The 23,208-nt window shown below is 46.9% G+C and overlaps 1 protein-coding gene across 2 annotated transcripts in view; it reads right to left on the bottom strand.

Moving 5' to 3' along the window:
- The window catches only part of LOC143018900 (uncharacterized), a 426,747-nt gene that overhangs the window by 111,406 nt on the left and 292,133 nt on the right, over window positions 1-23,208 (bottom strand). The window contains exon 1 of one of the 2 annotated variants that reach the window (XM_076174471.1): window positions 1,257-1,730. The exons of the other annotated variant lie outside the window; for it this stretch is intronic. The gene's annotated coding sequence lies outside the window, so the exon portion shown is untranslated. Of the gene's footprint in view, window positions 1-1,256; window positions 1,731-23,208 lie in introns of those variants that run through there. 2 annotated transcript variants of the gene reach the window in all.

The following is a 23,208-nucleotide window of genomic DNA, read 5'->3' as shown; positions in this document are numbered from 1 at the left end:
TGTCCACTTTAACCGTATTTTCTTCCTTGTCTTCAAATATGGAGAGCTGAAAACCGGCGACTGCTCCCGTCCTCCGACTTCTATAAGCCGCTGACAATAAAACTGTCCCATAACACTGCGATACTAACAAGAAAGTAGCCAGAAAGGATTGTAGGAAATATTGTAGACGGAGACCACAGAGTATTAAAAATGGGATAGTGAAGTTTGCAAGAGTGATGTGGCAGAGGTTGGCGCTTTCGACGAGCGGTTTGTGGAAGATGTTGATATAGGCCTTTGATCAGCACTGGATTCTTCATGGCTTACATATTATATATATATATATATATATTATATATATATATATATATGTGTATATATACATATATATATATATATATATATATGTATACATATATATATGTGTGTATATATATATATGTGTACATATACATATATATGTATATATGTATATATATGTATACATATATATACATATATTTATCAACCACAATACACTTTAACTCCAAACCATAAACACCGAGAGACTCGAGGAGGCCAACATGCAGAAATTGAAACGCGGTACAGCCAAGGACTCGAACCTGTTAAGTCACTAACACTTGTCACGTGCTAGCACAGGTTCGAGTCCTTGGCTGTACCACGTTTCAATTTCTGCATGTTGGCCTCCTCGAGTCTCTCGATGTTGATGGCTTAGAATTAAAGTGTATTGTGGTTGATAAAAATGTATATCTGTTCACTGGGACCCAGTGTTGTGTACACACACACACACACACACACACACACACACACACACACACACACACACACACATATATATATATATATGTATACACATATATGTATACATATACATATGTATACATGTATATATATACATATAAATATACATATATATATATACATATAAATATACATATATATATATATACATATAAATATACATATATATATATATATATACATATATATATACATGTATATACATACATACATATAGCACACACGTTAATTAAAAAACAAGTTCAACTTTGTGAAGTGGTCTTCATAATGTGCTGATAACAAAATTTGTATTGCTATTCACAAGAGCTCCATAATGCAAGTGGAGATTTGTGTTTAATGAACTCTGAATCTTGTGCCAACAATGCCGTCTTGAAATCAGGCACGGCTTCACAAGTGTTGCCCACAACAGTCCAACAACCGTCTGTACTAACAAGTCTCTTTTTGGCCTACAAAGAGAAGAAAATACTAAGAAACCTTACCTTTAGCTCCTTCGCAGCTCCATTTTTGTTTTAGCATATGACAAAGGATTTTCTTCAGCTGAGGGCAGGTGCTAGTGATGAAGGAAATCTTTCAGAAATGGAATGATCTCAAAATGTCCTTGCAGTATCCTTCCTGTTCTCCTGTTTAATCCTCTCCTCTCTACCTAAAATAGGGAGACTTTTCCTTTTACTCTGGTTGCCGCCAGTGGCACCTCCTCGGCGGCCAAGGGGCCAACAAAATTAAATCTTCATCATTGAAGTCCACTACTGGACAATGCGCTCTCCCAACTTGTGCCATGACTCAGACGAATTTTTTGCGAGCCTTAGCCACGACCTCCTACCTCGCTATCACCAAAAAGTGACAAAGTCCACACAAAGGCTTAATGTCCTACTTGGCTCGGTGAGCTCGGTGGGCTTTACATGAACGCCCTGACCCGCATTGTAGAGCGGAGTCGGTGGGAGGCATCTTCTTCAATCCAAGGGTCGGCAATTTTTTTTTTTTTTTTTTCGTCATTATCAACGGTCAATGCTCCATGTAGCAAACTCCGTCTAAGATAGGTACAATTGACAGCTTTCTTGCGTGTAATTTGAAATTTATTTAATTTATAAATTAATCTATTTATTAAATCATTCATTTATTTATTTGTTTGTTCATTTTAATGCCCGTTTTTTTTTCACTCCTCTTAATGGGAAATCTCTGGCCACCTAAGGGTTCAAGAATGATGTGTGTGTGTTTCGATTAATTTTTCGCTGTGTATGAAAGGAAACGTATTAGAAACTTTGACAGGCTTTGTTCTTCTTACTGACACCAAACCATTCGAGTCAGTTTAGAATAACCTTTGCTAACCGAAACGAATTTGGAACTTTCAAGAACTAGGTTCTAGCTAGCCTCAGACGATTCTATTCAGATTAAGATGACCGTAGGGCTGTGACGGGTTGCGGACATCTGAAGAGGATTCTTGTGCACGGTTTTGCTTGGGCTGAATGAAACGGGGAGGTCCCCCCACCCCCAACTGCCACGAACACAAAGTCCTCTCGACAACCGCGCCAAGGCGCAGTGCGGACAAACTAAAATTTCAATAACGAAGTGAGGAAAGTCAGGAGTGAAACAGCCTGGCATGAATATGGGCTTCTGGTCGAGATTGCAGGCGGCGGAGGGACAAACCTCGGGGGGATATAAGATAAGATAAGATACCTTTTGGGCAGACTTGATTTTATTCAAGAAAAATTATGTCAATCAGCAGGAGATGGCTGATTACAAGGCGAGAGAGAGAGAGAGCTGGACGGCGAGGCAAGGAGATAACAGAGATAGGCAGAGGCTGGGCAACTCAAAGGTGTATTTATCTAATTGTAATGTAGAAGATGAGTATGGTATGTGCTAGTAGGGTCCCATTTTCTGTGCTTCTGTCGTGTGTGTGTGTGTGTGTGTGTGTGTGTGTGTGTGTGTGTGTGTGTGTGTGTGTGTGTGTGTGTGTGTGTGTGTGTGTGTGTGTGTGTGTGTGTGTGTGAGAGAGAGAGAGAGAGAGAGAGAGAGAGATTCACCAGTCTTGTATCACGTGTTAGACTCGTGATCGATAGATAATTCCCTCCCGAAAGAGAGCTCAGAGCTCATATATGACCGATCTATGGGTAATACTATGACGTTACACGTGTACGTGTGTGTGTGTGTGTGTGTGTGTGTGTGTGTGTGTGAGAGAGAGAGAGAGAGAGAGAGAGAGAGAGAGAAAGAGAGAGAGAGAGAGAGAGAGAGAGAGAGAGAGAGAGAGAGAGAGAGAGAGAGAGAGAGAGAGAGAGAGAGAGAGAGAGACTAACCATGGTCTTAGATCACGTGCTAGACTTGTGATCGACAGCTATTCACCACCCTCCTTCGGATGAAAGCCCAGAGCTTGTATAATGATGTATGGGTAATGCTATAATCTTACACATACAGCTCACCCATCCCGCTGCTTCAGGGGGACAGTAACGGTTTCCAGTGCTAGTGAAATTTTCACGCCCTGAGCGAAGCGCGATATTGGTGCCCTAAGCGTAGCAGCCAGCGACACTAACCACTACTTCAACAAGCCATGTGTACATGTGTGCGTATGTGCGTGCGTGGACAAGGATGGAAGCGCTGGGAGCTTCAGTCCGTGAGACACACCACGAACACTTGCAAGTAAAGCCACAAGGCACAAAATCCGAACACGTAGGCTACAAGTAACTATTCTTTTAATAGCTTTCGAGTAGCAGTTGTCGACCTAGCCTCCTCCCCCGACCCCATCCCCTACCTCTGGCATCAGAATTCAAGATCCTCTGACCTTCTTCGCCAGATCGTAAAACGTTGAGGTCAAGTACACACGTGTCGAGAATTCCTGGTTCGAGTTCAAAACCTTCTGGGGGATGGGGATAGGGGTGGAAGAGTCCTGTGAACAAGTGAGTAACCCACTGATTGGTGCGCATCTAAGACCAGTCCTCAAACTCTCTCTCTGTCTGTCTGTCTGTCTCTCTCTCTCTCTCTCAAAAAAAAGAAAAAAAAAAAAAAGCTTTCCTCCCACCCCCGTGCCTTTGGCACCCAGCCCACTTCCTTAGCACCCCCACTCGCAAACAAACGAATATACACATCTTTCTTCGTATCTGGTCGACTACAAATTCATAACAGCTTATCTAACCCTCTAAACAATGTGTATCTATTTCAAGAATAAAATTTAACCCAGTGAACCAAGTATTTAGTTGTCTTAGCAACATGAAACGTTAGGTTTGCATCTTTCTTAATAACACCGTGTTCAGAATCAGTGTTCAATTTATTTTTCGTAAAGCGTGTTGTTTGCGACATATCTAAAATGAATCTGTAAATGAACGATTATATATATGGATAAATAAATAAATAAATAAATAGATAAAAAGGTTCTATCACTACACTGCCATCCTTTACCGTCCCTTATTTCCTCAACATCCACTTACTTTTGATTGTTATTACCGACACTTGGGGGGGCAGTACTACACACTGGAAATGGCTACTGTATTCAATCACATACATACATAAACACACACACATACTCTCATACACACACACACATTTACACTTACACACATACATACATACACACACGCATGCACACGCACACACACACACACACACACACACACACACACACACACACACACACACGCATACACACACGCACACACACACGCGCACGCGCACACACAAAGGCACATTCACCCGTTCAAAGTGTATGCCATGCAGCACGCACGCACACAGTTCAAAGCGAGTTAGTATGTATCATTAAGCCATTGCTCGTTAGTCTATTCCCTTGCCTCGTGTCTGCATTAATCACAGACATCATGCACTCAGTCCGAGCCGTCGAGCTGGGAACAAATTTGTTTTGATAGTTACATGATAACAAGACTACTCACGCGTCCTTATCAAGTCATGTCGTGTTGTTTCCTTACGGACCAAAATTAATCCTTGCAAAAGCAGAGAACTTTGCTTCATCTAGGCCTCTGATGCAAGAGATTATATGTAACTTATGGCTCAAAACTTTTTTCATTTCGTTGCAAACTGGGCCAAATATCTTTGGAAGATTTCTTTTGCACTCGAGTTTGTTTCTTTCTCGTGCAAGATGTGCTCGCCTCCATTTTTGCCGCTGGATGAATCTTGTCGAGTAAAATCTCCCTGATTACACTTTTGGATCGATTCTCACGATCGCTAACCTGTTCTCTGCTTCAGAAAAGTTAACCATCTCTTCTGGCTGCTGTCAAATGATATTATTTAGTTTAGTCAGAGACCTATGAGTCCTAACGAATTAAGAACCATCTCAGGCACGCTAAACACTGGACCGTCACGACGCACAGGGGTCACGATTAGCCCACGATGGGTCAGCGTGTCATACCTTAATCACCAGTTGGCAACCGTGGGAGGAGCCTTGGGGTGAGACGTCTTTACCTGAGCGCACACACATGTAATTTTGTACAACGAAATAGTTCTGTTCGCATTTTGCCTCAGTCTCGCAAGCTTTGTCATTCAGCACAGCTTTAGATATCTGTTACCTGGCTTTTCTAAGCAGGTTTTATTCAGCTAATGAAAGGACCTCTCTCCACACCCATCCAAAATATCCTCTAACCCACCCAACCACCCACCCAGATCTTCCCGTCAACACTCATCTATTGCATCATGCAACTACACCCGACCACCACATTAGCCACACGCACCCACCACGGCCGGAAACTGGATTCCCGTTCTGTACACATTTCAATCTGCTTCCCGTCAGTGCTGAGCACGTGCCAAAACCATATCACGGAAGTTTATGATCGTCAGTCAGAGGCAGATTTATTTTCAAGATATATTCTTACCTTCCTATTTTCACATAAATCCTCATAAATTCAGTACTCGCGTGTGCACACCGACATTTCTATCAACCATGTTCAAGCTGGTGCTACTGTTGTTGTTCTTTTTATCGTTAGGTTGCTCTTGTTTATGGCGCTTTGGATGATCAGTGAGGCTTGCGGCGAAGGTTGGAGCCGTGTGTTTACAAGCGTAAAATGATGGGGGAATGGTACAGAATAATGAGGGGAATTCTCTTGCACACAGTAATAGTATAATCTAGTGCAGAATGTTATCACTCCCCTCTCTCTCTCTTTTTCTTTCTCTTTTTACGATCGTCACTTGCCGTCACTTCCCACCTTTAGGAGAGAAAACGTGTAAAAAAAATATATATATATATATATATATATATATATATATATATATATATAACAATAATAAATAATCAATTATAATGATGCAAAAAGTACAACCTCAATTATCTCTCTCCAGCGTAGACAAGAAAGGTTTCTGTTGGATGTGCATGAAGCGACCAAACACGGTCGACTCTTCACTAACGGGACGCGATTTCATTCACCTGAGGATCGACAGCGCAAACAGCCTCGGGCTGTTGAGTCATCTATAATTCTAGTTCTGTGCAACTGCAAAACACTTTTCTTTCAGGTGTTGGGGGTTGGGTTGGGTGGAGGACGGACAAATGAACAGTATATGACGCTGCAGAATTACAGTAGCAGGACAATACATAATAAAGCGTGATATAATGTTACGCTGAGAGAAATGAGAAAAAAAGGAGAGAGAGAGACTAAAGGAAACATTGCCAGAAAGCGTGGAAAAAATATGTATCACATTACAATAAAAAAAAATGTAAATATCCCAGAGAAAAAAAAATTGAAATAGGAAGGGAGGAATAAATCATACTTGGATGACTGTGATGATGGTGGTGAAAGTGGTGGTGGTGGTGATGGTGGAGAAAGGTAGACGTGCTGGTGGTGCTCCTACAGGCGACCTAATGCAGGCTGCTATGCCGCCGCCACTACACGTGGGTGCACACGTGGGGGAAAGCTAGAGGCACTCGCTCTATACAGAACGAGGAGGAAGAGGAGGAAGAGCAAGGGAGGAGGAAGAGATTTACAGGGTAGGAAAGGGGAGATGGGGGAGAAAGAGGAGGAAAATGAGTTTTAAGAGGAGTAGCAGGAGGAGGAAGAGGAGTATCAGGAGAAGGTGAGAGAGGAGAGGAGTAGGGGAGGAATTAAAGGGAAAGCGGGAGGAGGGAAAAGAGGAGGAGGAGAGGAGGAGGAGGAGGAGAAGGAAGAGGAAGAGAAAGAATAAGAGGAGGAAGGGAAGTAAGTGGAGGAAGCGGAGTGGGGGGGGGGGTGGAGGAGAAGTAGAAGGCAGAGTTACCGGCGGCGCTTCCATCCCAGTGGACAATCTCGCGCCGCCGTCGCAGGCTACATTATATTTTTTCTCTTGGTCTAGCTAGTCAAGGGAAAGGAAAGAGGAGGAGGCGAAAGAGGAGGAGGTGGAGGAGGTGGAGCAGCAGAAAGAGGAGGAAGAGGAGGGGAGGAAGAGAAGGAAGAGGAGGAAGAGGAGGAGGAAGAGGAGGAGGAAGAGGAAGAGGAGGAAGGAGGAAGAGGAGGAAGGAGGAAGATGAGGAGGAAGAGGAGGAGGAAGAGGAGGAGGAAGATGAGGAGGAAGATGAGGAGGAAGAGGAGATGGAGGAGGAGGAGGAGAAAGACGAACGACGAGGATGAGGGGGAAAGACGAAAGGGAAGGACGAGAGGGAGAAGGAAAAAGGGAAGTAAGAGGAAGAAGGAAGTGGGTGACGAGGAGGAGGAGGAGGAGGAGGAGGAGGAGGAGGAGGAGGAGGAGGAGGAGGAGGAGGAGGAGGAGGAGTCGCCCTGTGCCATCTGCATGATGAGGCCAAGGCACGAATAAGCTCCCCGTGGCCGGAGCCCAGGTGGTGGTGGTAGTAGTATTAATAGTGGTGGTAGTAAAGATGTCTTGGTGGTGGTGATAGTGGTGTAGTAGTCGTAGTAGTGGTGGTAGTAAAGGCGGTTATGGTGGTGATCATGTCACTGGTAATGGTGGCTGGGGACGGGGGTGGTATCGATGGTACTGGTTGTGGGTGGTGGTGATAAATAGGAGGAAGAGGAAGAGAAGGAGGAGTAGGAGGAGGGGGAGGAGGAGGGGGAGGAGGAGGGGAGGAGGAGGAGGAGGAGGAAGGAAGAGGAGGAGGGGGAGGAGGAAGGAAGAGGAGGAGGGGGAGGAGGAGGAGGAGGTAAAACTAGTTCTGTTTGGTGGTGGTGATGGTTGAGAAAATGGTTACTGTCAATGTGGGGGCAATAAACACGGCTCCATACTTTAACCCCTCAAGAAGGCGACGTACTCTTCATAAGTTTATTCTAGTTAACGCCAGATGAGCCTATTCACCTGAGGTACAGTCAGAGCTAAAAATAAGCAAATAAATAAATATACAGATAAAGAAAATATGACTTTAGCCAGAACAAAGCCTAAACTACGTCAACTCACTGAAGGTGTCCATATTCCTTTATCGTCACAACTGTTCATGTAAAGGGTGCAACTGTCGCCACGCGTTGACACCGCCGCCGCCGCCACTTCAACTTTCCTTTATCGGCTCACCTACAATCCACACCCCCTCCTCCTCACTTATCCCTTCCATCCATCTTTCTCCTCGTACCTCTCGTTTTTTTCTTCCCCTTCCATCCCCTCTCCCACTTTGCCTCCCCCTCTCACCTCTCTCTCTCTCACAATATCTCTTCCTCTCACTTCTGGTTCCACCTCTTCGTTTCAATACTGTTCCAAACGACAGAAGCGCTGGTGAACGGCAACGACATACAAGAATGTACTGTTGGCGAAGGTTGATGTGGAGGAGGAAACAGGACCGCAGGGATCAAGACCTGGGTGATAACAGTGGTGTTGGTGGTTTCATGATGGTGAGAAAAAAAACTGAAGGTGATGAAGGAAGAACTGCAGGTGATGGAACTGAGCATGCCGGCGGAGGGACCGCCATTGTCAAAGGAAGAAGTAAAGGTCTTTGAGATGTAACTAAAAATGGTGCTGAAAAGGAGTAGAGTTGGTGGACAATGGTCTGGAGCTGGATGAGGTCCTAAAGGAGCTGGAGGGGAGGAAAGGAAAGGTGGAGAGGAGGGGGAGAGGAGGGGGAGTGGAAGGGGGTGTGGTGGGGGAGGGGAGGGGAGGGGAGGGGAGGGGAGGTGCGGTGAGGGTGGGTTGTCTCTTCAGCCGATCCAGATAAGTAACATCTCTTCATCTCCTCCTCCTCCTCCTCCTCCTCCTCCTCTTTAAACTCGAAACCACAACAGTCGTGGTGCAGCCCGAGAGAAGTGGGATGTGGTTTTCAAGAGTGGACATGGGACGCTGCTGCTGACTGGCGCTGGCGGGGAGGAGGAGGAGGAGCAGAGGCTGCTTGGTAGGCAGTGGAGTCCAGGGAGGAGGAAGAGGAGGGGGAAGAGGAGAACGAGAAGGAGAAGAGGAAGAGTAGGAGGAGGAAGAGGAGAAGGAGAAGAGGAGGAAGAGGTGAGAGAGTAGGGGGAAGTGGTGAAAGAGGAGAAAGAAGGAGAAGGAAGAGGAGGAAGAGGGGGAGGAATCAGAGGAGGAGGAGAGGGAGGAAAGATATTAGGAGGGGGAAGAGGTGAAACAGGAGGACGAAGAGAAAGAGAAGGAGAAAGAGGAGAAAGAGGAGGAGAAAGAGAAGGAGAGAAATGAGGAGCAGGAGGAAAGTAGGTAGAGGAGAAATAGGAGTATGCAAAAGAAAATGAAGAGGAAGAAGAGGAGAAAGAAGAGAAAGAAAAAAGGGAGTCAAGCTGCGGAAAAATCTGGAGGGTCTGGGCTGGATCCAGAGGCTGAGAACGCTGTCTTGAGTGATGGAGGAAAAGAGAAAAACAGAGAGAGAGAAAGAGAGAGCAAAAGAAAAAGAGTAAGAGGGAGCAAAAGAGAGCAAGAGAGAGGGGGGAGAGAGAAAGATGAGAGAGCAAGAGGAGGGAGAGCAAGAGAGAAAGAGAGAGAGCAAGAGGGAGAGAACAAGAGAGAGAGAGAACAAGAGAGAGAGAACAAGAGAGAGAGAGAGAACAAGAGAGAGAACAAGAGAGAGAGAGAGAGAGAGAGAGAGAGAGAGAGAGAGAGAGAGAGAGAGAGAGAGAGAGAGAGAGAGAGAGAGAGAGAGAGAGAGAGAGAGAGAGAGAGAGAGGCGATATATTTTGAGGAACGAGGAAATGGAGGACAAGAGACACCGGGGCAGCGACGACGACGACGACGGAGGAGGAAGCGAGTGGAGAGTAATAACGAAGACGAGACTTTCGTAGGAAGAGGACAACAAAAAACGTGGAGTATGATAAACAATGCAGCAGTGGAGAAAGTGATCACAAGGGCGCCAGGAAGCACATGCGCGGGGGGGGGGGGAGGGTTGCACGGCGGAGAGTGAAAGTAACAGGGGGAGGAAGAAGCGTTGGAAAGGGAGGAGATAAGAGGAAGAGGGAGAGGACGGGGAAGAGGGAGAGAACGGGGAAGAGGGACAGGACGGGAAAGAGGACGGGAAAGAGGAAGAGGAAGGGAAAGAAGAAGGGAAAGAGGAAGGGGAAGAGGAAGGAGAGGAATAGACAGAGGAAAAGGAAGCGAAGGAGGGGAGGAATAAGAGGCAGGGAAGGAGGAAGGGAGAGTATGGAGAGGGAGATATATGTATGGGAGGAGAGGCACGATAAAATAAAGTGGGAAAAAAAAAGATGGAGAAAAAAGGGGAGGGGGAACTAAAAAAAGAATAAAAAAAAAACGGAGAGAAAAACGAGCCAAGGAAAAAAATGATATGTAAATAAAGACAAAGTTAACTTTGATGAAAGCGGCCACTTGAACGTTTTCGAGTCTGGAACGGCGTCACGGCAAACGTTCTTGTGAAAGTGTGCTTCAGCAATACTTTTACCTTCGCCTGTTGCGCCTGATGCCACAGACGAAGATTCCTCCCCTCCCCCCCTCTCCCCTCCCATTCCCCACCCTAAACCCCGCCCCTACCGCCCTTCCCACCACCTTGACCCCGACCCTAAAACCAAGGGTGCAAGATATGATGATTTTTCCTGGCCTCTCCCCCTTAGGGCAAGGTGACCGAGACCAGGAGTCCCTCAAGACTCCACGGCCGAGGACATTATTTTATTCACCCTTCATTCACGCCTAGTCCTACTTCTACTGTCATTATCATATGAAATCTGCCTCACGCCTGACGATTTTATTCAGTACCGTCGCCACCACCGCCATCGTGGCAACCGTCGCCGATTCGACCACGACGAAACGAACGAAAACAAGAGAAAACGAACGACGACGACGACGACGACGAAGGCGGCGGCGACGATGATGGCGGAGATAAGAAAGGAAACGATGAAGAAGATAGATACGGGTGACAAGTGAGGTCGCTGTGATGGGGGTCCTCTCAAGAGGAAGAGGAGGAGGAGGAGGAGGGAGAGAACGAGGTAGGAGGAAAAGAGGAGGAGGAAGAGAAAGCGGAGGGAGGAGGAAAAGAGGAGGAAAACAAGAGGAGGAAGAGAAGGGGGAAGAGAAGGGGGAAGAGAAGGGGGAAGAGGAGGAAGAAGAGTAGGGGCGGGGAGAAGGAGGAACACAAAGGAACACAAAGGAAGAACAAACAACAGCAGGCCTACTGGCCCTAACGAGGCTGTTTGCGTTAACTAAACTACAATACAATTAAGGAAACAGGGCAACTAGGCGATAGAAGATGAACTAACACTACTGCTATCACTATCCTATCCAATTAATCCAATTGCGATTAAATGTCTGGTTGTCATATCTTTTATTGCAAAGGATAATATTTCATTTGCGGATTAGATTCCAAATATTTATCTGAGCGATTTTTAAATGTTGTTATCGTGTTACTTTCAACGACAGTGGAAGGTAACGAGTTCCACACGTTAACAACCCGGTTAAAGAAGAAGTGCTTACTCTCGTTCGTAGAGAATCTTTTGCCAATTACTTTGAAATCGTGGCGTCTTATTGTATTTGATTGGTCTAATAAGAAGTAATCTTTGACATTAATGTTGTCAGAGCCTTTGAACATTTTAAAAACCTCAATCAAATCTCCTCGCATTCTTCTTTTTTTGAGGGAGAATAAGTTTAGATTTTTTAGTCTTTCTTCATACGGCAGATTTCTCAGCCTTGGTATCATTTTGGTCACTCTCCGTTGTACTCTTTCTAGTTTGTTAATATCTTTCTGGTAGTATGGGGACCAAAATTGTACACAGTATTCGAGATGGGGACGGACCAAGGAATTATAGAGGTTTAGCAATATTTTTCTGAGGAGCAAGAGGAGGAGGAGGAGGATGAGGTCAATGACGATGAGAAGGGGGAGGAGAAAGAGGAAGAGGATTAGAAGGAGGAAGAGAAGGAGGAAGAGAGGAGGAGGAGAAGGAGGAAGAGAGGAGGAGGAGAAGGAGGAAGAGAGGAGAAGAAGGACGAGAGGAGGATGAGAAGAGGGAGTTGGGATAGAAGAGGAGGAGGAGGAGGAGGAGGAGGAGGAGGAGGAGGAGGAAGGGTAAGGAGAGGAGGAAGAGGATGGAGGACGAACAGGAAGAGGAGAACGAGGACGAGGAGGCTGTGGAGGATGAGGAGGATGTGGAGGGTGAGGAGGATGTGGAGGGCGAGGAGAATGAGGATCAAGAGGACGACGACGAACAGTAAGAAGACGAGGAATAAGAGGAGGAGGAGGAGGAGGAGGAGGAGGATTTCTCTGCTTTTGTTGTCATTCTCGTCGTCGTCGCACAAGGCTGAAAAGAGAGGAGGGCGAAGAGAAAGAAGAGGAGGAGAAGGCGAAGGAGGAGGAGAGGTTGAAGGACGCTGGAGGATCCAAGCGAAGAGAGGAGCGCAATACTGCAGTACAGCGAAGAGTGGATGAGGGGGGGGGAGCGAAAGAGCTCTAATAGTAGGAGACAAAAAGGATTTAAGACTGGAGAGAGAGAGAGAGAGAGAGAGAGAGAGAGAGAGAGAGAGAAAGAGAGAGGAGAGAGAGAGAGAGAGAGAGAGAGAGAGAGAGAGAGAGAGAGGAGAGAGAGAGAGGAGAGAGAGAGAGAGAGGAGAGAGAGAGAGGATAGAGAGAGAGAGAGGAGAGAGAGGAGAGAGAGAGAGAGAGGAGAGAGAGAGAGAGAGAGAGAGAGAGAGAGAGAGAGAGAGAGAGAGAGAGAGAGAGAGAGAGAGAGAGAGAGAGAGAGACTTGCAAAAGTTCACTTTTGGCGTCCCTGCTGCTGCAGCAACTATCGGTGACGTCATCAGAAAGGGGGGTTGGGGGTTGGAGGGGAAGGAAAAAACTATCGAAAAGGTGATTATGCTAATGCGCGATGAAGTCGATTCGAAATTCAACGATGGCGGTACCAAGCCAGAGCCGTAGTTAGGCGGAGGCCTGGAGAGGGAGGAGAGGGAGGAGAGGGAGGAGGAGGGAGGAGGAAGGGGGTGAGTGTGGAGGGCTGGTAGACCGAAAGGCGAGACGGGGAGATGGGGAAAGGAACGAGGAGAATTGGAGGGAGGATGAGAGAGGAAGGAACCGGGTGAGGGGGAGGGACGGGGAAGTGGGGGAGAAACGGGGAGACAGGGAAGGATGGTGGGGACGGGGGAGGACAGAGACGGGAGAGGACGGAGAGAGAGGGGTGAGTGAGAGAGAGAGAGAGAGAGAGAGAGAGAGAGAGAGAGAGAGAGAGAGAGAGAGAGAGAGAGAGAGAGAGAGAGAGAGAGAGAGAGAGAGAGGGGGGGGGGTGAGAGTGAGAGAGGAGGTGAGAGAGGGGGTGAGAGAGGGGGTGAGAGAGAGAGGGGGTGAGAGAGAGGGGGTGAGAGAGAGGGGGGTGAGAGAGAGAGAGAGAGAGGGGGGTGAGAGAGAGAGGGGGTGAGAGAGAGAGAGAAGAGAGAGAAAGACACAGAGAGAGAGAGTCAGGGTCTAGCAAATCCACTATCCGGTAACATCGACGGACGCAGACCAAAAGCAACTCGAGTTGAAAAGACGAATTCCGAGATATCGGGAATTTGGTCTAGTTGAGACTCACGCAAAGGTGAATGAAATCGCCTGGCGGCATCCAGGGCGAAAGGAGAAGTGTCTTCACCCGCTACACAGGGGACTCCTGGGAATGTTCTGAGATTTTGAGATTTACAGCGACAACGTTTTGAGAATTACAGCGACAACATTTTTACTTCCTTGCAAGGAATGGTCATTATTCTACAATAAGATTATCAAGGTGGGTCTAAGAGATGAACAGGAATATGTTAATATGTTAATATTCAACTTAGATCCACGAAAATAATTTATATTTGAAAATCTAATTCTTATAACCAGGCTAAAGTGATAACGACAGAATAAAATAATAACAATAATAATAATAATAATGGGAATTATGACAAGACAATGACTGGGAGGTAGATAAAAGACAAAAACATGATCAAACAAGCTGAAAAAAACTAGGTGTGAAATTCAAATTATAATTACTGCACACTCCCAGCTATGATCTACGATCTTAAACTTAGAACAAAGAGAAACTGAAGGATACTAGGTTAAAATACGAGGGTAAACGGAGCGGAATGAAAAGATAAAAAGAAAATGGAGATCCCCCTGAAAGAAAGGAAGTTGGGCAATTAAAACGACCAACGCCAAAGGGGGGAATGGAACTGGGCGGAACAAACAGTCTCAAAAAATATGTGAGATGGAACGACGTGTCTATGAAGGAGGAAGAGGCAAAAGACGTCGTGACTGAAGCAATGGGATTCCAAGCAGAAGGTGGACAGACGACACAGTAAATTTTGCAGGAGTGGTGTGGCAGAGGTTAAAACGGTCGCACGAGTCACTGATGACATTGTGTGTGGAAGGAAAGGAGGACGGGAAAGGGAAAGAGAAGAAGGAAAGAGAGTAAAGGCGAAAGAAAAGGGAAAAAAGAGCACAGGAAGGAAGGAAGGAAGGAAGGAAGGAAGGAAGGAAGGAAGGAAGGAAGGAGGGAAGGAAGGAAGGAAGGAAGGAAGGAAGGAAGGAAGGAAGGAAGGAAGGAAGGAAGGAAGGAAGGAAGGAAGGAAGGAAGGAAGGAAGGAAGGAGGGAAGGAAGGAAGAAGGGAAGGAGAGAAGGAAGGAGGGACGAGGGAGACAGAGGGTCCAGGGATGACACACAGGATGCAAATGTGGTGACAGTGGGTAGTAGTATTATTAGTAGTAGTAGAAGTAGTAGTAGAAGTAGTAGTAGAAGTAGTAGTTGTAGTAATAGTAGTAGTAGAAGTAGGGGTGGTGGAGGAAGTAGTAGTAGTAGTGGTGGTGGTAGTGGTAGTGGTGGTGATGGCAGTGATGGATGTGGTTGTGGTGGTAGTGATGGAGGTAGTGGTGGTGGTGGTGAAAATGAAAATGGTGGTGGTGATGACATGAGGTGGTGGTGGTGGTGTAAACGGCGGACGTGACTGCTACGATAGTGGTAATGGTAGAGGATGCCGCGGCGGTGGCGGTGCCGTCAGTGGCGGCGGCGGCGGCGGCGTTTGCGGTAATCAATAAGCAAGAGGGACTTGGCACCCAGGGCCCGAGTCCCGAGATCACAGCCTCCTACTTCGCTCCCTCTCTGCCTTCTTTCTCCACCAATTTCACCTTCACTTCCTCCTCCTCCTCCTCCTTCATCAACATTTTCATCTCTCTACTACCAGTCCCTTCACCACCACCACCACCACTATGATCACAACCATCAACTCCACCACGACTACCATCACGTCCACCTTCATCATAATCACCCCAATCTCCTCCTTCATCTTTTCTTCACCACCACCACCACCACCACAACCGCGTTCTACTACTGCTCCTATATAGACAAACACGTGCGGTCTTCTAGCATTTTGGCATGCAGATCCTGAGGAAGATGATGATATGTTCACAATTAGGACCGACTCTCTCTCTCTCTCTCTCTCTCTCTCTCTCTCTCTCTCTCTCTCTCTCTTCTTTCTTCCGAAGGCAAGCTCGACGGTAGTTACGAAGTCGTTCGCAGACGGCGGCATGGTCGATGTTCGATGAAGAGAAGGTACTCGTGTCGATCTCGGACACCATGGAAGGCCACATCAGGACACATTCTGGTCCACAACGACATTGAAAATGAACAAACCAATAAGCAAATATACAAATAAAATAAACTAATAAGTAATAATAAATGATAATAATAATGAATAATAATAATGATAATAATAATGAATAATAATACATTCGGTTCCCCATCGAAAGACAACTGAAAATTCCATAAAATAAAAGAAGGGTTTCACCTAATTTCGTGACTGGAGGGGAAAGGAGGAGGACGAGCAAGAGGAACAGGAAGAGGAAGCGGGAAGGAGAAATAGAAGAAAGGTAGGGGGAAAAGTAAGAAGAGAAGAAATAGAAGAGAAGGAGATGGAAGAGGAGGAGGAAGAAGAGGAGGAGTAGAAAGAAGATGAGGAGGAGAAAGAAGAGGATGAGGAGGAGAAAGAAGAGGATGAGGAGGAGAAAGAAGAGGATGAGGAGGAGAAAGAAGAGGATAAGGAGGAGAAAGAAGAGGAGGAGGAGGAGAAAGAAGAGGAGGAGGAGGAGGAAGAGGAGGAGGAAAAGAAGGAAGAGGAGAAGTAAGAGGAGGAGGAAAATTAGGAGTAAGAGGGGTACGAGGAGGACAGAAAAGAGAACTTAAATGTGGATAAGGATAAAGATAAAGAGGAGGACGATGAGACCAATGAGGAGTACGAGGAAGAGGAAGAGAGAGAGTACGAGGAAGAGGAAGATAAATAGACAAGTATTCCAGGACACTAAACTCCGGGAATATATTAAGAGAAGCTGTTTGTCAGCTGCCCTTGCGAAGGGCCAAGTGCCAAGAGCATCATCAACGACCTAAAGGCAAAGCGGCTGTCGCCTCACCTGGTAGTTCCCAAGTTGCCCGGTTCAAGTCCCTCCTGGGTACCCCTTTATTTCCTTTTCGCCAGACTCCTTCCCTGTGACATTGCGAGGGACAGAATTCCTCCCCGTCCAATGAGGGAAATCCTACAAGAAACAGATGTGCTTGACCGAGTGCCCATTGACATCTTCACATATATGGCCACCGTGATGACGTCACAAGTTAATCGCACCACGTTCTCCTCCTCCAAATTTGTATGTAAAGACGAGTGATGGAATGACCGTACCTAAAGGGTCCCCCCTCCAGCCTATTACGAACCCATCATCTGTTTCTGAACATCTCCCTGAGGAAGGTGAAACTCGACACCTTTCCGGCAGAAGGCTACGTGCGTAGGTATTGTACTGTGCGTTCTCCCCTGAAGCGAAAGACCATGTGGTCATCCCCAGAGTACCACAGTCATCTTTCTTAATAGTGTCTCGCCTCTTAAACGACACTACTTTCTCAGCTGACAGCCTCCTCCTCCTCCTCCTCCTTACGAACTTTCTCGAAGGCGAAGGAAGTGCCGGCACAGTTTCGCATGCTGCTCTTCTGTGGCCCTTTTTAGGAGGAGGAGGAGGGGGAAGAGGAGGGGAAGGAGGAGGGGGGAGGAGGAGGGGGAGGAGGAGGGGGAGGGGAGGGGAAGGAGGGGAGGGGAAGGAGGGGAGGAAGAGGGGGAGGAGGAGGGGGAGGAGGAGGAGGAGGGAGGGGGAGGGGAGGAGGAGGGAGGGGGAGGGGAGGAGGAGGAGGAGGAGGAGGAGGAGGGAGGGGGAGGAGGAGGAACAGCATCACCCAACATGTCCAGGGCCCAAGGCCTACTGGATGACTCAAAACTTGGGTTCGACATATATGAATGAAGATTTCAACCAATGCCACCAGCTCCTTACTCTTTCCTTTCTCCTCTTCCTTCCTCTCCTCATTTTGGTTTCCTCTTCTCCCCTCTTCCCTCCTATTTATTTTCTTTCCTTCCCTCTCCCTTTTCCATCCTTCTCCTTCTCTCATTCCCTTTGTCCTTTCCTTACTCCTCTTCTCTCTTCTACCGATTCCTTTTCTTTCGTCTTCCTGACGTCCTATTTCCTTTCCCTCCCTCTTCCCTTTCCATCCTTTGCCCCGGCTCTCCACTTTCTTTCCTTTGAACTCCCTCTAACTTTCCCTTTACCCTCCCTTCAATCTCCTTCCCTCTTCCTTCTTTCTACTATTTGTTCTCAACCTAGATCTTCCCAATCACAATCTGCATTTTCCATACCAACTCTCCTTCCTTTCCACCATTACCTTTACTTGAACCCATTTTTCCCCTTTCTTATGCCCATAGAACTTGTTTCTTCGGATCACAAGAAGAACTGTCACCCCAGAACGCCCACATGAAGAATCGTCACCCCATGAGATCCCACCTGAAGAATTGTCACCCCAGTACGCCGAATATCAACAGTGGAATAAAGGTTAGGTTAGGTTAGGTTGAATGAGGGTTATGCTTATTGTCATCAACTTATGCAACCAAAGATTCGTAAACCCAGCATGGCCCACATGATGAATTGTCACCCTAGGATAGCCTACATGAAGAATCATCACCCCGTCAAAGTCTAGGGTGACGATTCTTAATGTGATTCGTTTCTCCCTTCTCTCCCCAACACCATCTTCCTCCTAACCAACTTTCCCCTTCTTTCCCTCCCCTTTTTTTGCTCATCTCTTTACTTCCCCATCTGTCTTTCCCTCTTTTTCATTCTTATTAACAACGCGCGGACATGAACGAACGAACGAACGCACGCACGCACCAACACGCAAGCACACAGGAGCGCGCATACACGAGCGTGCACTCATACATACACACAGTGTGCACAGACACACTAAGGAACACATGTTAACGTGGCTCTCAATTCATACAGGGTCGCTTGGCACGAGAGCTGAATGTGTGGGGCCATTCCGGGTAATTGTGAACTACAAAGCGCCGCTCTAACCGTCTTAACGGCTTCTTCCAGTGTGACGCTCCCGTCGCAGGCACAGCAGCCTCAATGCCAACCCCGAAACCAACCGCCTGGGATTTCCTCAGGCTCAGGGAATTCATTAACAAATAAACTAAAGATCTTATTCAGTTTTAGGTAATTTTATTCATCTGAAGTTAGCCCCCTTCCCTGATTGTTACATTATGAGTAACCCCGCTCCCGTGCGGGGGTACTGACTGCCGGATAAGTTTCATGTAGTCAATATAATTTGGATTTAGGCAGTACCCCTGTTGACTGGAGCCACGCAACATTCTTTAATGACTGAAGGCTAATCTCCTGTGGAAAAAAAATTGTCATTTTCAACTTTCTCTTCTGTCCCTCCTTCCTGCTGCTGCTGCGGCTGCTGCCGCCTTCCTTGAATATCTCTTTTACCACCTCTATGATTCCACCTCTTTGGCGCCATTTTGGGACTAGAAAAGTGTGTAAATACATACGTGTGTGCGCGAGCGCGTTCCCTTCATGTGACGCAAAATGAAGACATCCTGGAAGAACTGGCCGGGAGGGAGAGAGGGAGGGTGGAACGATTGAGGGACTGAAGGTGTGGTAGGAGTGAGGATGGCAGAAAAAGGAGAGAATGTGAGAAAGATGTGAGAGGTAAGAGATGGGTGTGAGAGACAGAGAGAGAGAGAGAGAGAGAGAGAGAGAGAGAGAGAGAGAGAGAGAGAGAGAGAGAGAGAGAGAGAGAGAGAGAGAGAGAGAGAGAGAGAGAGGGGGGAGGAGAGAGAGAGAGGGAAGGAGAGAGAGAGGGAGAGGGAAGGAGAGAGAGAGGGAGAGGGAAGGAGAGAGAGGGGGAGAGGGAAGGAGAGAGAGGGGGAAGGAGAGAGAGAGAGAGGGAAGGAGAGAGAGAGAGAGAGAGAGAGAGAGAGAGAGAGAGAGAGAGAGAGAGAGAGAGAGAGAGAGAGAGAGAGAGAGAGAGAGAGAGAGAGAGAGAGAGAGAGAGAGAGAGAGAGAGAGAGAGAGAGAGAGAGAGAGAGAGAGAGAGAGAGAGAGAGAGCCACACTCGTTCAATCCGCGCCTCTCTCTCGGTCTCGCTGATGTTGGTCCTCACAAGCTTGAACCCCCTTCAATACGGTGGACCTGCCTCCTCCTCCCTACTGTTTCATCTGACTCAATTCTTTAGGATTTTATTCAGAACAAAGAAGGCCAACAGCTTGAATGATGCAGGGGGTCGAGACCCCCTTTTGAATCAAGGTCGCCCCCTTCAAGTGAATAAAATCGCTTGGCGCTTCCAGGAACAAAATCTAATTATGCAAATCACCTTGAAAGAGGGTTTACACGGATTCCAGATTATTGCCATTGTCGTTCTTAAAGAAACCATGCGAACGCCTAACGATCTTCAGGCACTTGGGAGGGGGCATCCCCCAAGATAAAGCGGGTCTTGACTGAGAGAGGCCTCATCCAAATGGAGGCTATCATCCTAAATAATCCTAGGATATAGTGGAGCTAGTTTCGATAGTTTCATTCAGTAGAGCTAGCTAGCCCTGCTCCACCCAAGTGCAAGGTGGTCTACATAAGCCTATACGCATAAACTGAGCTAGCCTCGCAACGCTGTAATTAAGAGATAATTTAATTAATCTATATAAATAAATAAATAAAAATGTCGATAGAAAGAGTAAACTCAGATTATGACTCCTGTCAGAATGTCTAAACGAACAAATAAGTAGATAAGTAAAAAGCGCCATACATTCTATTCAGCTTGGAAAATCCTGCGTCTGGTGAGGGCTTCAAAGTGAGCCCCCCCCCCCACAAGCACGTGCAGAACTAGTTTTCCTTTTACGGAGGCATGCCGGATGCACACTAATGGGATCTACAGTTGCTTCTGGCATCGATCCTGTATAACAATCTGCAGCTGGGGGCCCCTCGGCCGAGGCCACTGGTGCCTCCGGGGCCCTGTTGAGGGCCGCACCAGTGCCATCATCTTTGGCAGTCGATGGGACTAATTAGGCACAGATAAACAAAGTCGCATGAACACGTCGTTATGTGCGCTCAAGAGCGAGCGTGCGCGCTCATGCGGTGGTTGGGGCAACCAATATCCGCTCCATCTCTCCGAGTTTGGTGGTGCTGGTGGTTTTGTCACCCCAGCCTGTCATAAACGGAGTTAAACGATCATGTATGTATACTGAGTATACTAAAAACTAACCAACGAAACGGTAATCTATTCTCACAGGATTATTATCATTATTATTATTATTATTATTATTATTATGATGATCATTGTTCTTACTACTGTTATTAATATTGTCATCGTAAGGCTTTGATTCAACAGATTACAATTTTAAGATAAACTAAAAATGAAATGGGACATCAGATTTTATTTCATTCTGTAGTAGTCATCCTGGTGAATATAACATAGTTACACACACACACACACACACACACACACACACACACACACACACACACACACACACACACACACACACACACACACACACACACACACACACACACACACACACACACACACACACACACACACACACACACACACACACACAAAGATAGAGAGAGAGAGAGAGCTACGATTCTAGGAAGAAAGATATCAGTTTCTTGATCATAAGGATTTGGAACCTTCTGAGAAAGGATGGAGCACAGGCTCACCTTTGAGGTGGTGAGGAGTTGAGGCAAAGGAGCTCTTAGCTGAAACCAATCCCATTACCTTTGTTTGTGTTTGGATTGCTAAGGCAGGTGGCGGTTATCGGTACGTTCTGGACTTAATCCCATTTAAGAAACTTTACATTCCTCGGCTCCTTCAATACTGACTCGGCTGATCTGATCATGACTAAGGACATGAGGGGGCGTGCTCAAGCTCCTTGGTCGGATTCCGTCGGATTCCGTCGGATTCCGTCGGATGATGGTGCCGCCGCGTTCCGGATCCACCGTGGCCGACGTCATGGAGAACCCTTACAAGGGTCGGTCCCCCCGCGAACTTCGATGACACAGACGACTCGGTATGATGTCATCTTACGCGATCTCGTTTTCGTAACGCACGACAACGGCGCACGACTGTCCACAAGAACAGAGGCGCTTATCAATTTTAGTTCATAACAACAACTCATTTTACAAAGTCATATTTTCTAACGTCCCTCCACTAAGAGTTAGTAGTAGTACTGTAGTACAGGAGCAGTAGGAATAATAATAGAAGTAGCAGCAGAAGCAGTAGTAGTAGTTATCATAGTAATAATAGCAGAAGTAGTAGCAGTAGTAGTGGTAGTAGAAGTAGTAGTGTACATATATATACCAAAAGGCCCTTTCCCCCCTTATAAGGAGAATGACGAAATTACTCCTGAAAAGCGTCATGAAAGATTCCTGGGATGGCCTCGTGTCCCCACGTCTCCCAGGGCCCGGAAGTGTAGTGAAAAGGGGCCGAGGACGACCGAGTACCTAACTGGCACAGAATCAAGAGGCATGATGTTCACCGTGTCACAAACTTCGTGGAAGAAGACGAGGGCGAGACGAAGGCGGAAGAGGAGAATGCACAGGAGGAAGGGGGCAGGGGAGAAGAAAGGGGACGGACGTGGAGAAGGATGGAGATGGGACGGGGTCGAGTAGGGCGTGGGGGAGGGGAGGAGGAAAAGGGGGGCATGGCCGGGTGAGGACAGAGGAAAAGAAAAGGAAGAGGAAGGAGGGGGGGGAGACAGGAGGAGGAGGACGTGAAGGGACGACGAGGATAAGAGGTAGAACCCAGGGTTTCCACCCGGTGGGTGACGATCACCTAGGTCGTCGCACAGGGGCCCTGGGGAGAGTGTGGGTTGTCGGCAAAGCCTCGTCTGAAGCTGCTTGGAGGGACGATTTCATAGTTTATTGTACCCAGATTGTTTTCTTATGGTTTCGTATAAATCTTGCTTTGTGTCGATGTTCTAATTACGATATTAACTGCATGTTTCCATTTGTTCATAGTAAAAAATTACAAAAATAGTAGGGGATTAGCGTGGGTTTCAAGACTTTTTTACTAAATGGGAAAGAAAGGAAGAAAAACGAGGCGGTGAACAAGTCAAAGGAGAGAGCGAAGATAGAGAGCGGAAGAAGGAAGAAAGGAGGAAGAAGTAAGGAAGGAGGGAGAAGAATGTCTGAGGTACAAAGGCTGCCTCATCCCAAAGCAAACCTTTGAAGACAGACAGCTGGGATTAGGATAGAGACACAAACCTTAACATATTAAGCCACAAGGTCGCACTGGCTTAGTCATACACGACAACCTACTCCATATGGATGGCATCAGCCAGAAACACAGATTGGTACTCGCACACACGCGCACACACACACACACACACACACACACACACACACACACACAGAGAGAGAGAGAGAGAGAGAGAGAGAGAGAGAGAGTATGAGGAGGGGGGGTTAGTGGTTAACTACCTTATCGGGACTGACCAACATGTATACAAGCACGCAGCAAAAGCAACAGAGGCAACTTATGGAAGGCCAGGCGTACAGCTGCGCCAATGTCAACAATGTCCTCAAAGTTGTAACCTTCCGGTCCATATGAGGGCTCGAACCCCCAAGTTTGGCATCAGGATCACTATCTTGTCCCCTCGTTGTTTGTCAACCAGAAACTTTATATTTTTCTTTCTAAACACCCTTCGACATCCTTTATGTATTACTCACGTTTACATGAATATACGCACGCGCGTGTGTGTACGTGTGCAAGCTGACGTGTGTGTGCGTGTGTGTGTGTGTGTCTGTGTGTGTGTGTGTCTGTGTGTGTGTGTGTGTGTGTATGTGTGCGTGTG

Source organism: Oratosquilla oratoria, chromosome 36 (genome assembly GCF_046742065.1).
Source record: "Oratosquilla oratoria isolate Oo_2021 chromosome 36, ASM4674206v1, whole genome shotgun sequence".
NCBI classification, from domain to species: Eukaryota; Metazoa; Arthropoda; class Malacostraca; order Stomatopoda; family Squillidae; genus Oratosquilla; species Oratosquilla oratoria.
This window is presented reverse-complemented; position numbering and strand designations above follow the sequence as displayed.